The following is a 15,100-nucleotide window of genomic DNA, read 5'->3' on the forward strand; positions in this document are numbered from 1 at the left end:
TCTGATCTGCATTTCCCTAATGACTAATAATGTTGAACGTCTTTTCATGTGCTTATTGGCCACTTGCATATCTTCTTTGGAGAAATTTCTCTTGGAATCCTTTGCCCATTTTTTAAATTGGGTTATTTATCATTTTATTGTTTGATGGTAAGAGTTCTTATATATTCTGGTTTCTAGATCCTTAATCACATCTATGATTTGCAAATATTTTTTCCCATTCTATGGGTTGACTTCTTACTTTCTTGATAAAATCCTTTGATGATCAGAAGTTTTTGATTCTGATGATGTCCAATTTATCTAGTTTTTCTATGGCTGCTTGTGCTTTTGGTGTCATAGCTAAGACATGCCTATTCCAAGGTCATTCAGATTTACACCATCGGTCCCTTCTAAGAGTTTTATACCTTTAGCTCTCACATTTAGATCTGTAATCAGTTTTGAGTTAGTTTTTGTATTTGGTATGAGGTAGGAGTCCAACTTTATTATTTTGCATAGATAGCTAGGTGTCTCAGCACAATTTATTGAAAGACTATGCCTTCTTCATCGAATGATCTGGGAATTCTTGTTGAAAATCAATTAACTGTAAACGCATGGGTTTATTTTCAGACTCTCAATTCTATTCCATTGATCTACATACCTAACCTTATGTTAATACCACACTGGCTTGATTAAGATAGTGTTATCGGGGCGCCGGTTAGCTCAGTTGGTTAGAGTGAGGTGCTCATAACACCAAGGTGGCAGGTTCGATCCCCGCATGGTCCACTGTGAGCTGCTCCCTCCTAAAAAAAAAAAGAAAAAAGAAAAAGATCGTGTTATTGTAAGTTTTGAAATCAAGAAGTTTAAATCCTCCAACTTTGTTCTGTTTCAGGATTATTTTGGCTATTTCAGATCCCTTTCATTTCCATATGAATTTTAGGACCAGCTTGTCCATTTCTGCGAAAATGGTAGTTGGAATTTTGGCAGAGATTGCATTGAATCTGTTGATCAGTTTGGGAGTATCGCCATTGTAACAATATTAAGTCTTTCAGTCCGTGACCCCTAGATGTCTTTCCATTTATTTCATTTCTTTCAACAATATTTTATAGTTTTCAGTGTATGAGTCCTTCACCTCCTGGGTTAAATTTATCCTAAGTATTGTATTCCTTTTGATGCTATCATAAATGGAATTGTTTTCTTTATTCAGTTTTGAATTGGTCATTGCTGGTATATAAAAATCCAACTGGTTTTTCAATATCAATCTTGGATCTTGCAACCTTACTGATCTAATTTAGTAGCTCTAAGTTTTTTGGCGATTCTTTAGGGTTTTTGTATACAAGATCATGTCATCTGCAAATACAGCTAGTTTTACTTCTTCCTTTCCAATCCAGATGACTTTGATGTCTTTTTCTTGCCTAATTGTCCTGGCCAGAACCTTCAATGCAATGTTGATTAGAAGTGAGGAGAATAGACATTATTGTCTTGTTCCTGAATTTAGGGGGGACCCTTTCAGTCTTTCACTATTAAAGTTGATGTTAGTTGTGGGGTTTTTTGTACATGCCTTTTACCAAGCTGAGAAAGTTCCTTTCTCTTCCCATTTTGTTGAATGTTTATATCATGAATGGGGCTGTGTCTTTTGCTTTTGCTCACCACCATATCTCCAATGTCTAGTATTGTGACTGACATTCAATAAATGAGGTGAGAATAAAAGTCTAATTATGGCTCAGAGAGCCAGTCTTCTCAAGACCCTACAGTGACTCTGGCTGTCCGTGTCTCTGACCTCAGGCTTGGACCCCTTCTCACGCACGCGTAACCTTACCCTAACCTTGACCCACAGACTTGGGCTCTAGTATAAATTATCCTCATTTCAGATGAGGAAACAGCCTCAGCTATGCTGAATGGCTTAGTAGCCCTGCAGCCTGTGTGTAAGTGGTAGAGGCAGGATTTGCACCCAGTCTGCTGGTATCTCAGATTGCAGTTCCTGTACCTGCCAGGTTAGGGGGAGGAGGACAGTAAGCCACAGGATCAATATACCATGCATCTCTGCACATCATCAATTCTATCCTGATATGGGGGGAAATGAACTAAAGAGGAGGCTCTATGTCCGAGTAGAATGCTGGATACATATTCTTTGACGATAAAACAGACTCCCAGAAGAATCCTCTTTTGCAACTGACTCTGCTGTTTGGGATGCGCTGTGAGAAGGAGGTGGGGCCTGGACGTTGCCCAGTTGGAACAGGAAATGTGAGCCCTGGGAGTCTCCCCTGTGAGGGGAGAGCTTGATGATTCCCCAATATCAGTTATCCCTTTGGATCCACCACCAATCCCGGAGACAAGGACGATAAGGATTATAATTCCCACTTTACAGATGAGGAAACAGAGGCCCTAAACGGTCATATGATTTGCCCAAGGTCTCAACAACATAACTCTGAGTTGGACAGACTGTCCCAGACCCACATCAGAGCCCAGTAAGGAAAAGCCAGAGTTGGGAGGAGGCACAGAAAGGCAGAAGGGTTTGGGATGGCAGCATCTTGCCTGGTATCTGTTGGAGTGCCCCTGCTGCAGGCAAGGGCTGACTACTACTCCCAAAGGCCAACCCAGCCAAGCTGGCCTGGCGTGAGGGAGCGCCCAAAGGCCCAGCAAACTGTGCACTTATGTGGGAGATTTTCTGGGTTGCTGTGAAGGCAGGCAAGCCACCCTGCTTGAGGAGATAGCAAAAGGGCTTCTGGAAGGACTCTGTTTTGTCTCATTAGAAAGAAAGGAAGGCCTCAGAAAGAATGAAAGAAACCATCCCCCAATGAGAAAGTTTCAGTGGAGGCCTTCTAGGTCAGAACACAAGTCTCCAGGGGTGGAGAGAGGGTGGGGGAAGGATTGGGCTCAGAGCTGATGAAAGAATGGCATTTGTCAGGTGACACTTCTGTGCCAATTGCCATGCTTTGCATCCCTTAATGTCACCTCTGAAAGGTACAGGTTTTAATCTTTTCCTTTTATAGATGAGGGAACAGGCTTGGGGATTTAGACACTTGCTGGACGTCACACAGCTAGTAGATGATGGATTAGAACTGAACACATCTCAGCGTCATCGGTGACCCTCGCCGAGCCGTTGGGAGAATTGCTGGTTTCAGCAGTGAGGGAGTCAGGCCATTGTAGAGATGCCTTGGGGGCCCAGCCATTCGTGGACCAGAAGAGCTAATGGGGAAACATGGGGTGGTGGTGGGCAGGCTTCAGAGCCCACAGGTCTGTGTTTGAATCCTGCCTCTGCCGTGTGTGTACCTGCTGTGCGACCTGGTATATTGCTTTGCTCCCTGAGCCTCTGCTAACACATATGGAAATAATACCACTCAAGAGTTGAGAGGAGTAAATGAAATGGGCATAAGGCAACGTGTACAGGGCAGGCTCGATGTAAGTCTCCGAAGGGAAGTCCTCGCTCTCTGGGCTTGTGCAAGACTGACACTTGAAGTCCGTTATCTGCACTCAGCGCAGGCCTGGCACAGAGTTGGTGGGTGAATGAGGAGAGCAAGCGTGGAGCAAGGAACCAGGAAGGGCCAGGCAGCTGCCAGACCAGACGGGGTGGGGCGGGGGGAACATACTGCCTGGCCTCCAAGGGGCCTGCACACCAGGACAGCTGTTGTCTCTTCTCCTTCAGAACGTGGAAGAGACCCAGACTCAGAATCTTCACTGTGCGTAACAATCAGGGCTACACATGGCTTTTTACACATGGCTCTGGGCCAGGCAGTGTTCTGAGCATTTTACACATACTTCCTTTTTTAGGCCTGATGAAGACCCCTTGAGATAGGTGCTATTATCATTATCCCCATTTTACAGATGGAGACATTAAAGGACCGAGAGGTTAAATGACTTGCTGAAGATCACACAGCTATAAGTGTGAAAGGTAGGACGCAAAGTCTGGCTCCTGGGCCACGCTGTTAACCACTACACCATACAGCTTCCCAGGGCACAAGCAGCAGAATCTGACCTTGATATGAAACCAAGGACTTAATAATTATCCTAATAATGACAGATGTGGGCATAGTGCTTTCCAGTTTGAAAAGCACATTAGGGTATATAAATTGCTTTCATGGTTGTGCTCTTATCCGATCCTCCAATTTCTCTGTGAAGACAGGACATTATTATCCCCTTTTTGCCAATGAGAAATTAAGGTCCAGAAAGGGAGAGTTTGTTGTCCCAGTAATGATAATTTACTGAGCACTTACTATAGGCAAAGCCCTTTACTCACATTGCTCCATTGAATCTCATACAACCCCAGGTATTAGTAGTAGTAGTTTTCCCCTTTTATAGATAAAGAAACAGGCTCCAGGAAATTTCCCAGAGCCCACAGCTTGTAAGTGAGAGCTGAGACTCCATCCCAGGTCTGCCGGACTCCCAGAGCCTGAGCTGGTAACTGCTCAGACCTCAGTCCCGTGCTGGGCAGACGTTAACATGCAATTGTTTTTGTCTACCTTCTGGTCTTTCCCATCCCACCTCCATCATTATAGACACTCCTGAAACTCTGCCTCCTTAATTAATTCTCCCTGCCTAAGTGCCTGCTCTATTAAGGTGCTTTCTGCCATGAGTTTTTGGCTTAATTATATAGTGTCATTCATTGTACTTAATGGGGGCATCTGATTAATCACCTTTATATTTATCCAAATGTCCATTTGTCTGCAGCCAGCGGCTCACGGGAGAGCCTCGCTTTGGCTGGGTTTTCTCTGCCTGAATTGCCTTGCCCTCCATCCCTGTCTGAAGTGCTCCTCTTGGAGGTTGCCCTCTTTCCAGGCCTTCGCTGCCCACTCCAGAGCCTGCTGGGGGTCTCGGCCTCTGGAACGAGGGATGCCCCAACAGTTTGGATACGGGGACACAGGCAGAGGCAGAGTGGGCATTGCCACGAACGTAGGAGTCCTGGGAAAGTGGGAACCTGAACATGGATGGAGAGGGATTCTGGGCCCTGCTCTAGCCTTTCAAGGAAGGCTCAGCATCTCCGCCTGATCGCCCACTTCAGCCCATCCTTCTCCCCCAGTCAGAGAGCACTGTGCCCAAAGCGCCCGGCCTCCACTTCCTTCTGCTTAAACCTTCCCTGGTTCCTTGGGGCCAGTGGCATAAAGCTCTGGGGTTGGAGGCCCAGCCACAGGTCTCCACACTGCCACCCCTCGTTTCATCCGGAGCCACCCTCAGGCCTCTAAGTCTTCCACTCTCCCACGTCTGGGGTTACCAGCTTGCCCCACTTTGCCCTGGACTTGGAGGTTTTATGCTTTAAATTGCTGGACCGAGAAATCCCACAGTCCCAGGCAAACTAGGATGGTCGGTCAAACCACATCTCAGGGTTTTGCCCATACTTATTTGTCCCTATTAATTTATTCTTTATTTTCTTTTCTTATGAAAGTATTACCCCTCAGTGTAAAACCTTACAGAAATATCTCTGAGACTCTTAAAGAGGCCCCTATTCCCACTCTGCAGAGTTAACAGTTTGATGATTCTTTTTTTTCTGCACAAAAATAGGATCATACTCAAGTGGCTCTAGAGCCTGCCTTTCTTTTTTTTCTTTTTTTAAATATATTTTATTTTAAGTGTGTTTTTTCAGGACCCAGCAGCTCCAAGTCAAGTAGTTGTTTCAATCTAGTTGTGGAGGCTGCAGCTCCCCGTGGCCCATGCGGGGATCGAACCAGCAACCTTGTTAAGAGCACCGCGCTCTAACCAACTGAGCTAACCAGCCGCAGCCTGCCTTTTCACACCACACACTTGGCTCTCTTTCCACACCCCGCTGTAATGGCTTGCGTTGTGTGTTCCACGTCGTGGAGATGCCATAATTTACTGTGTGTCTTTCTGAGGGATGTCTAGAGTGTTTCCAGTGTTTTATTAGTATAGTCAGTTAAAGGCCAAATTTTAAATATCACCTCTTCTGTAAAGCCTTCCTTGACGCTCCAGGTGGTCTCAGGTTTTCTTCTCATTACAATCATTATTTTAATGGTAAAAGTTAACATTTATGGAGCGCTTACCAGGTCAGGCACCTGACATACATTATCTCATTTAATTTTCACACCAATTCCAGGAATTGTGGGGACTGTTATCCTCATTTTACAGATCAGGATACTGAGGTGCACAGGGATGATACCCCCAAACAGTCTGACTCCAGAGCACCCCCTCTGCCCCATTACCCTAAGCTGCCTGTCATGGTTTTCCAAAGGGTGCACTGGGGTACAAGGGGCCAGAAAGAGGTCAAATGCCCCCTGCTTTCTGTCTGTGCATTGGCACAAGGCCCAGCAGTGTTGGAGAAAGGCCGAAGCTATATCCTCCAGCTTCTAATCCACTTCCTGTCAGAACCCAGAAATTAGTGGGGGAAGGGCCTGGTGGGAGGAGAGTGGCACAGTAGTCCCAGATTCAAGGGGCGGGCTCTACTGGGCTCCTGTGGGCTTTTCTGGGCCTGTAAGAGGGGCCTGCCCCATAGAAAGCAAGGAGCTGCAGGAGTGGAGATTGGGGGTCGGAGCGGACAGGGCAGGCCTGGGCTTGGGAATGATGGAGAAGACCCCTTGGTCCTCTCAACACCTAAGTGAAGTAGGCATCCATCCTGTTCCCATTCTTCAGAGGAGGAGGCTGAGTCACAATCACGGGCCTGAAGGTCCTTCTTTTCACTGCCCACACCGCCTCCCACTGTGGCGCCCATGGGTTTGGACCAGATGGTGGATGAGGAGATAGGCCCCTTGAGATGAAGAGACCCTTTGATTTTAGACTGACCTTGGTATCACCCCGGGCTGCTAGGCCCAGAGTCTATGCAAATTAATGTAGATGTATGCTAATTAGACCACTACCAACCCCCTTGTTCCAATGGAGCTGCCAGCTCAGAGGTACAGTGGGATAGATCTGCCCAGAAGGGGCCTGAGGTGCCCCCTCAGCTGGGGATGGGTCAGCAGTCACTGGGGTGTGGTTGCCATGGAGACGGAGGCCAAGCCTGAGTGGCTGCCCCCTGACAGAACCAGAGCTGCACTCTGAGATAGTCCTGGGCCTCCCTAACAGCTCCAAGCTGGTCTCCAACTCCAAGCTGGTCTCCAAGGACTAATTACCCGGATGGTGGTCACCAGCTGCTCCCTGGCTCCCCAGACCCTGCTGAGGTAGAGGGTTGGGCCACAGCAGGAGGGTGTGAAGACAGACAGATGGTAGTCTAGGGCCTTTGTGGCATGGGGAGCTGTCCTGGGGACGAGGGAGCAGGATGGGGAGGGGATTACCCCTCAAGAGGGGAATGCTCCCTCCAGCAGGACTGTAAGGGGTGAGATTCCCAAATGCCCAGGCATGCAAACAAGTTCAGGAACATATCTCAAGGAGCCATGTGTTAGGGAAGAGTAAGGGCTTGGCCCCAAACTGACTGATTGGAACCTCAGCTCTTCCGTGTGTCCTTGAGTAAGCCCCTTCACTTCTCTGGGCCTCAGTTTCCTTATCTATCAATGAGGATATTAGTAAGAGATGTGAGTATGAAGGGTACTATATAGTAGGTGCTCAATAAATGATTCTGCAATTCTAAGACCCACTGAGAGAGAGTTTTGATCTCTTTCTGGGAGAATTTTGCTTTGTTTTCTAATGGGAAAGAATTGCCCCTCTTCCACGTCCTCTGCTGTCTGGGCTGGGGCAGATGTCCTGGTATGTGCACTGCGGAGGAACAGGCAGGACTGTCATCCATGAGGACAGGAGCTGGTTTGTCTCTATTCACCACTGAGTTCCCAGCACTTAGCACACAAAGGGCACTTGAGAAACCGTTTGTGGAATGAATGAATGAACAGATGGGAATTACTCAGAACAGTGTGTCTGGCACCAATAGGAGATTAATAAATGTTAGCTGTTACACCACTGCCCACTGGAGGCTGGGCTGGGTAACTCATAGAGAGGCCCTTTGATCCAGAGCAAGCTCTGCCCCACCTCCACTCTGTCCCTTCCTCTGCCCCTGACTTTGGGAGTATGTCTGGTGGTTGGGAAGAGCAAGGGGTGTAGAGGCAAGGACTCAGACCTTCGCTCTGCCACTTCCTGTCTAAGTGACTTCAGGAGACGCAGGTGACTGCCCTGAGTCCCCTCGATCAAAGGGGAATTCTCACAGTAGGGCTGTGGGGAGGGCACCCTTGGATGGCAGAATCTGGGTCCAGGTATAGTCAGGCAGGGGGTGCAGGGCTGTGATAATCCAGGCAGAACCTGGGGACAGGCTGTACCAGAGGCCGGTGGAACCAGCTTCTGGGAGGAAAGGGCTATTCAGTTCTCAGCAGAGGTCCCAGGACCCCAAGGCCAGTCCCACTGCTGGCAGGCGGGCTACAACACCCCATCTAGATAGTGATATATGTGGTACAGGTGAGAACACCCCAGCCCAGAGGAGAGAACCGCCCAGGGTCCCACAGTATATTTACATCAGAGGAAACCGCAGGTCCTCTGAGCCACTCTTAGGTCTAAGCGATGAATCAACATTTAAAAACACTTTTTTAACAATGTAATTTGGGGGCAGCCGATTGGTTCAGTTGGTTAGAGCGCAGTACTCTTAACAGCAAGGTTGCCTGTTCAATCCCCACATGGGCCACTGTGAGCTGTGCCCTCCACAACTAGATTGAAACAACTACTTGACTTGGAGCTGATGGGTCCTAGAAAAACACACTTAAATAAATAAAAGGTTTTTTTTAAAAATGTAATTTTGTTGTAAAAAATTTTAGAAATACAGAAGTGTATATATTTCAAAGCAAACGTCTTCCTGTCTCCCCATTTCCACTCCCTAAAGAGAACCTCTCATAACCATTTGTTGTGTTTCACTGGTTCTTGATTTTGCATTTACACTCACTTTTTAATGTGTGTGTGTCTCTCTCTTTTTCTGTCAGTGGGGGGAACATTTTTTTTTCTTTTTTACACAACTGGAATTATATTGTTCTGCAGCTTGTTTTTTTCACTTAACAGTTATAGCTTTGGCCATTTTCCTGCAGGATCCAGGCTGGAACAGAGAAAGGCAGGAGGGCTGCGAGAGCCCTGGAAAAGAAAGGTGTGTGTGTGTGTGTGTTTTGGCGGGGGTAGGAAGGAGTCCCCACAGGTCACTACACACAGTGGGTGAGAAACCTGGCAGAGAAGCCCCCATCATTAGCTCTCAGAGGACTATGGTATCTGTCTCTAGACTCGAGTTCTCTGAAGCAGGAGCCACACCAGCTTGTTCATTGCCACACACCCTGCACATGGCCTGGCACATAGTAGGTGCTCAAGAAATATTTGTTCAATGAATTAAGTCCCTAGGAATCCCATCTCCCCTGATCCTGACAAAGATTACCTGGTCTCCATGACTGTACTCGTTTTAATCTCTCATTGGGTGTTTATTTCAATTCATACTCAAATGGCATTGACCTTAGAATAGTGGACAGAGCTCAGAGACGGTGAGAAGACCCTCCCCTTATACAAGTCACTGCCTGTCTCTGCTGTCAGTTTATTCACCTCCCTGATGAACGGGTTGGACCAACAGATCTCCAGGGGTCCTTCCAGCTCTGCTGTTTGTGGCTTCAATCCCACTCCCTCATTTCACGGATGAGGGGCTGAGTCGAGTTTAATTTTGTCAGCTGCCTCAGAAATCCATTGGGAAAAGGTGGGCTTGAGTTTGGAGATGCAGCAAAGGCTGTTGCCGTATACTGAGCACCAACTGTGCGCCAGGTGCTGGGCTGAGAGCTTTATGTGCACGGTCTGAATCCTTAGGGCATTTTCCTGGGCTCAGAGAGGGTGAGTAAGGTGCTCACGGTCACACCAGGACTGAGCTGGGGATGGAACTCAAGTCTGACTCACCCCAAATGGGGAGCTCCTCCCAACTTGGCCCTCTGTGAACTAAAGTCAGTAAAAGAGTACCACACTGGACCAAACCATTCTCAAAGAACTCCAGGGGTCCCTCCTCATTCCCCAGATAACCTGACTTCTGTGTCTAAGTCCCCCCCCATGACATGGCTGGAATTTGGGCAGGAAAGTAGTTGACTTGCAGAATTGGCTGGCAAGGGCTTAGGCACAAGAGACTTCTGATGGGTTCTGTGGCCCCAAACCCAGCCCCCTACCTGCCCTCTCCCCCAGCCAGCTTCCTGGGGCTGAGGTGGGCCCATCTGCATTATTCATCCCTTGCCCCCCCACTACCCACCCCCCACCTGGGGTTCGCTCCTGGGGTTGGCGTCTAGACCGACAAGAGCATCCTACTGAGAACAGAGGCAGCCCTGACTCCAGGCTGATGGTTCCCATGGCAACTGCATCCCCTCAGCTGGTAGCTACCCGATAAATAAATAATCAGGAATGGGGGTGGGGAGCTAAGGGCAGGGGGAGGGGCAGCAGGGGAGCCTCTTAAAGGCTTCACTCTGGAGAGAGAGGGGAGAGGTAGGCTTTTGAAGTAGGCTGGAGGGTGGGGACGCTGGTATCGCAATGGGCAGGTGAGAGAAGTGGAGGGAGAAGGTGGAGGGAGAAAAGTGGCCAGAGGTGAGAGATTCTGAAGGTCAGAGAGCAGGACTTGACAGGCTGGGCATGGAGGTGAGGGAGCAGGAGGGAGATCAGGACCTAAAGTTGAGCTTTCTAGCTCATGTAGCTGGACACGTCATGGGGCCCACACACACTGGAAATGGACCAGATTTGGATATGTTACGTTCATGGTGAGCCATCCAATGGGTAGTTGGTTATAAAGGGGCTGGAGGCTGAAACATGAGGGGGTAGTCACCGAAGCTCGGGTGGGCATGTGTTTGCTGGGATAAGTGGAGCATGAAGAAGGGCTGGATATAGCTGTGAGGTAGTCGGATATTTAGAGGCCTGAGTACAGGGAGGATGAGCTGCTCCAGAATCAGGGGAGTGGCTAGGGAGGGTGGAGAATGAGTTTAACTTTAGCACCTGCAGTGTGCCAGGTACTGCCCTTGCCACTAGAAATACAGCAGTGAAGAGCTCAGGCAGGAATCCCAACTCTCGTGAAGTTTGCCTTCTAATGCAGGAGACAGACAGTTAATAAGGACTGGGTAGTTTGTTAGTCGGTGATAAGAGCCATGGAAAAAGTAAAACAAGGGGCAAGGCAGAGAGTTCTGAAGTGGACTAATTTTAAATAATATTCACACTCCTTACGACCGTATGAGAGGTATTGTGGATCATACCCGTTTTGTTGGTGAGAAAACTGAGGCACAGGGAGGTTAAGTGACTTGCCTTGACAGAGTTGTATAAAAACCAGTGGCACCAGAATTCTAACCCAGGTTCTGCTCCTACCCACTGGACTGAATTATAGTAGCAAGTGGGCAGAGGTGCTAGGGGCAAGGAGGCCGTGGAGACTTTTAAACAGTTTTGGCTATGAGAGTGTTGAGATAGGTAAGACATTAGCTGGAGCGGGGTAAGGAACTTTTTTATTTATTTATTTATTTTTTCCACTGAGCGATTCTATTGGCTTAAGATGAGCTGCTATGAGGTAATAAAGCCTTCTGGAGGGGGGGGGGCGTGGCCCAAGTCCTCTGTCCAGAAGTTGTGTCCCCATTTTTGGCATCTCTGGTGGGGCAAGGCTGGCATCTCCACAGATCCCAGAGTAGATAAGGGGTGAGGGAGGAGAGTGGAAGAAACCAGAGAGAGGGAGACAGAATAGTCGTACATGTGTGTATGAGATAGATCTGAAAAAGAGGATTATGGGTGTGTTTCTGTGTAAGAAAGGGAGAGAGAAAAGACTGAACTAAAGGAAAAAAGGGGGAGACACCCCACTTTCCCCTTAGGGGACCCCATTCTCCCTGCCATGTACTCAGCATCCCCAGCACGAGAATCTGGTGGGGGAGGGGACGACCCCATTTGCCCTTCTCTGTCTTGTGCTTCTCCTGTGTCTGGGGTTTGTCCTCTGGATGGCTGCGTCCTCTTCCAGAGTCACCTTGTGAGCCCCCACCCCGGTGGCCCTGAGGGACGAGATCAGTTGGAAGTGTCAGAATGAACGCTCCCTGGTGCCTCTGTCGGGGATGTCACCGAGGATGGGGTCACAGCCTCCTGCCAGCCTCCGTTTGCCCTCATTTCCCGGGGGCTGCACATCTGGCCTCCCCCGAGGTTATCCCCATAGCCCCCTGGCCCCACTGAGTGTCGCAGTGATTCCACCCGGGAAGCGGAGTAGGCATCTCCGTTGAGCCCGGGCATCCCCAGAAACATGCCAGAGCCTGCGGAGGAAGGGGGTGTCGGGGCGCTGGTGCGGCCGTGGCCCCCCTGGGTGACTGACACGGCAGTCTTGACGGCATAGATGTTTGCCTCCTCGTGGAACTTCCCAGTATTTTTCTTACGGCGAATCCGCGCGTTGCCAAACCCGTTGCAGACCTGAGAGACAGTGGAGCCACGCTTCTTGGCGAGCTCCTCCTTGGCCTCCGCCTAGGACATGGGTCACTCAGGTGAGAGTAGAAATACTCATTAGGGCCTCAGTGGCCTGTTTGCTGACGTTCCGGCGTCTTCGCCTGGCATCCCGGAAGCGGGAACGCAGGATCGCGCCGGCCGCGCAGGTGCTCTGCTCGAGCTGCATCTGGATGGCGCTGACCTTGCGGGGGCTGATGCTGACCGCGCCCCTCTCCGTGGGTGCCCCGGGCCGCGTGCGGCTCTGCGCCCTCAGCAAGTTCATCACGTGGGTGGTGAACTCGGTACGGGCCTGCTCATACTTCCCCGGCTCCGAGTGGTGGGTACGGCGAATCCCGGCAAGTTCGCTGCGATAGTGCGAGTGTTGGATGGAGTTGTCAGGGCACACGCCGCCCCGGAAGCTGCCCCTGAGCCCCCCCCTCTCCGGCCCAGCCACACCCTCTGCCAGAAGCATGTCTCCAGGCGCCTCAGCTGTGGGTCCACCGGCTCCTCCTCCTGGGAGCTTCCAAGGCTGAGGCCGGTTTTCTCCTTGATTTCACGCAGGACGCTAAAGAGAGCGGGCTTCATTCGGTGGCTGTTTAGGGCATGTTTCTGGGCCTGGGCCTCATCCAGGCTCTGGTCGGTGATGGTCGTTACCTGCTGCAGAATGTCCCCCATGTCTTGCTTCCCTCGGCCTCCCGGGACCCCTCCCCCCATCCCTACCGGGGTCTCCGCCACCGGGAGGCTCGCCAGGGCCCCCAGACTCTCTACCCACCAATCCCAGGCCCCCCCCCCAACCCCGCCTGGAGGGGGTGGCCCCAGCAGCGCTAGTCCATAGTTGGGGGGCCCTGAGGCCCCCCTCCTTACTCCACCCCTCCCCCGCCTGGTTACTTACCCCCCAAAACTCGCTGAGGCCTCTGCTCCCTAAGCCCCAACCCCCGCCCGTCTATCCCCTTCCCGGCTCCCCCCGGGGGTTCACCCCGGCCCTGAAGGGAGACCTGGGGTACCGGCTGAACCCCCCCACAGGAGACCCCGGGCCCCCGGCGGCGGAGAAAATGGAGCTGGAGAGAGAGCACTTTTTTATTATTATTTTAATGGGAGAGGCTGGAAGCTTGAGCATGTTTAGGAGCCAATGAGAACAGCCCTGAGCAGGGGACAGGTTGAGTTTATAAGAGAGAAGGAACTATGGATGGTGGGGGCTCCTGATAAGACGGGGAAAGATGGAGTTCAGAGTGCAGGAGGAGGAGGCATTGGCCTTGGATGGGAGGAGGGTCAGTACCTCCAACATAGCAGGTGGGGGAGAGGGAGACCAAGTCCTCGGTAAGTACAAGGGTGAAGGGGTCCCAGGAGGGTAGAGGACAGTGAGAAGATCGGAAATAGTCATCAGGGAGAGGGAGTTCCCCAGCAAAGGCCAGTGGGGTTACGGTAGGACAGCGTCCGGGTGCCTCTTGAAGTCCATGATTCCGGATCCACAGTGGACCCAATCTGCCCCATAGAGTGGCTTCCTCCAGCAGTGCTTGGCTGCTTTGCAAGCTCTGAGAAAACTCTGCATTGGGTATATCCTATGTGGGCTTCTCCTGACGGGTGTGATGAAAAGGCAGGGGAGTATGAGTTTGATTACAGGCAAAGCTGATGTGGAAGTCTGATCCCAGTGGGCTAAATGTTGCGATGTGAAGAACCAGGGAATGGGAGAGCGTGGAGGGGTGGGGTCTGGGGACCTGATCACCGGACTGGGCTCATCACGTGAAGGGTGTTGAGAAGCCAGCAGGGTTGGTCCGAGTGGGGCCATCAAATTGGTGACTTTGGAGGCAGGAACATTACAGGTGATGACACAGTCCAAGGGATAGTGGGAAAGGTCATGGGAGAGGAGTTTGAGAGATTGAACGGTTGGTGTGCTGGATGGGGTGGCCCCACATGTCAAAGTTGATCAGTATGATGCAGAGATTAAACTAGCTTTCAAAGAACGGGCAAGACCCAGCAGCCAGTGGATGAAGAGGCTCGCAGTGGATAGCCACAGGGTTATACAGTTCTGCGTGCAGCTCAGGGACCCCAGAGGATACCTTCAGACCTGGGGAACATGGGGTGAGAGAAGAGAAACAGTCACTGGAGAAGAGTATAGAGAAAGTAGCACCCTGGGGTGCAACATTAAGGGGTTGAGGGACACCTCAGGGAGGAACCTGATGCTATAGGGACATTTGCTGGTGTGGAAGGGCTCATGAAAAGGGGACAGGGGAGAGCTGAGTCAGAGGAAGCAGCACAAAGTGTGTGGAGGTCAAGGGTAGAGAGGACTGTTGGGCAGGCCTGTGGGACTTATTCAGGAGGCATTGACAGATCCAGCGTTTCTCTCCCAAGGTCAGCAGGCCATTGGAGTCTAAACCAGAAGGGCCCTTAAAAGTCATTTAGTCCAGCGTGTAGAAGAAGAGCCCGAGACCCAGCAGGAAGGTGACCTACCTAAGATTACCCAGGAGGCAGTGGCATACTCTCAACCAGAACCATGCCTCTTTACTGCCAGCCCAGTGCCAACTGGGAAAGGTTGTGTGTTGGTGCCAAGATTGGACAGGTGGCAAAGAAAAGCTGCCTGGCTCTGCCACCAACCTGCTGTGTGACCTTGGGCAAGTCACTTCCCCTCTCTGAGCCTCATGGTCTCTTTCTCCAAAATGAGATAATGGTCTCAGCTCTACCTTTCTGCCAAGGAGTACCCAGTGAGAGATGAACTTGGAAAGCTCTTTATAATCTACAGGGCCCTGGGAGGGGAGTCACCAACAAGAGGCAGGCTGGCGCCAGATGGGTGGGTGCCAGGGTTGGGCCTGCAGCTTCCTGGGTCTCTGCCCAGCCC

At 50.6% G+C, this 15,100-nt stretch overlaps 1 protein-coding gene and 1 pseudogene across 2 annotated transcripts in view; one reads left to right on the forward strand and one right to left on the reverse strand.

The window, feature by feature from the left end:
- NKAIN1 (sodium/potassium transporting ATPase interacting 1) overlaps window positions 1–15,100 on the forward strand; it is a 41,435-nt gene that overhangs the window by 18,226 nt on the left and 8,109 nt on the right. The window lies entirely within an intron of this gene.
- On the reverse strand, window positions 11,863–13,083 carry LOC308500615 (pre-B-cell leukemia transcription factor 2-like; annotated as a pseudogene). Its single transcript has one exon. The product of its transcript is annotated as a pre-B-cell leukemia transcription factor 2-like (transcript).

Source organism: Rhinolophus hipposideros (genome assembly GCF_964194185.1).
Source record: "Rhinolophus hipposideros genome assembly, chromosome: 8".
NCBI lineage: Eukaryota > Metazoa > Chordata > Mammalia > Chiroptera > Rhinolophidae > Rhinolophus > Rhinolophus hipposideros.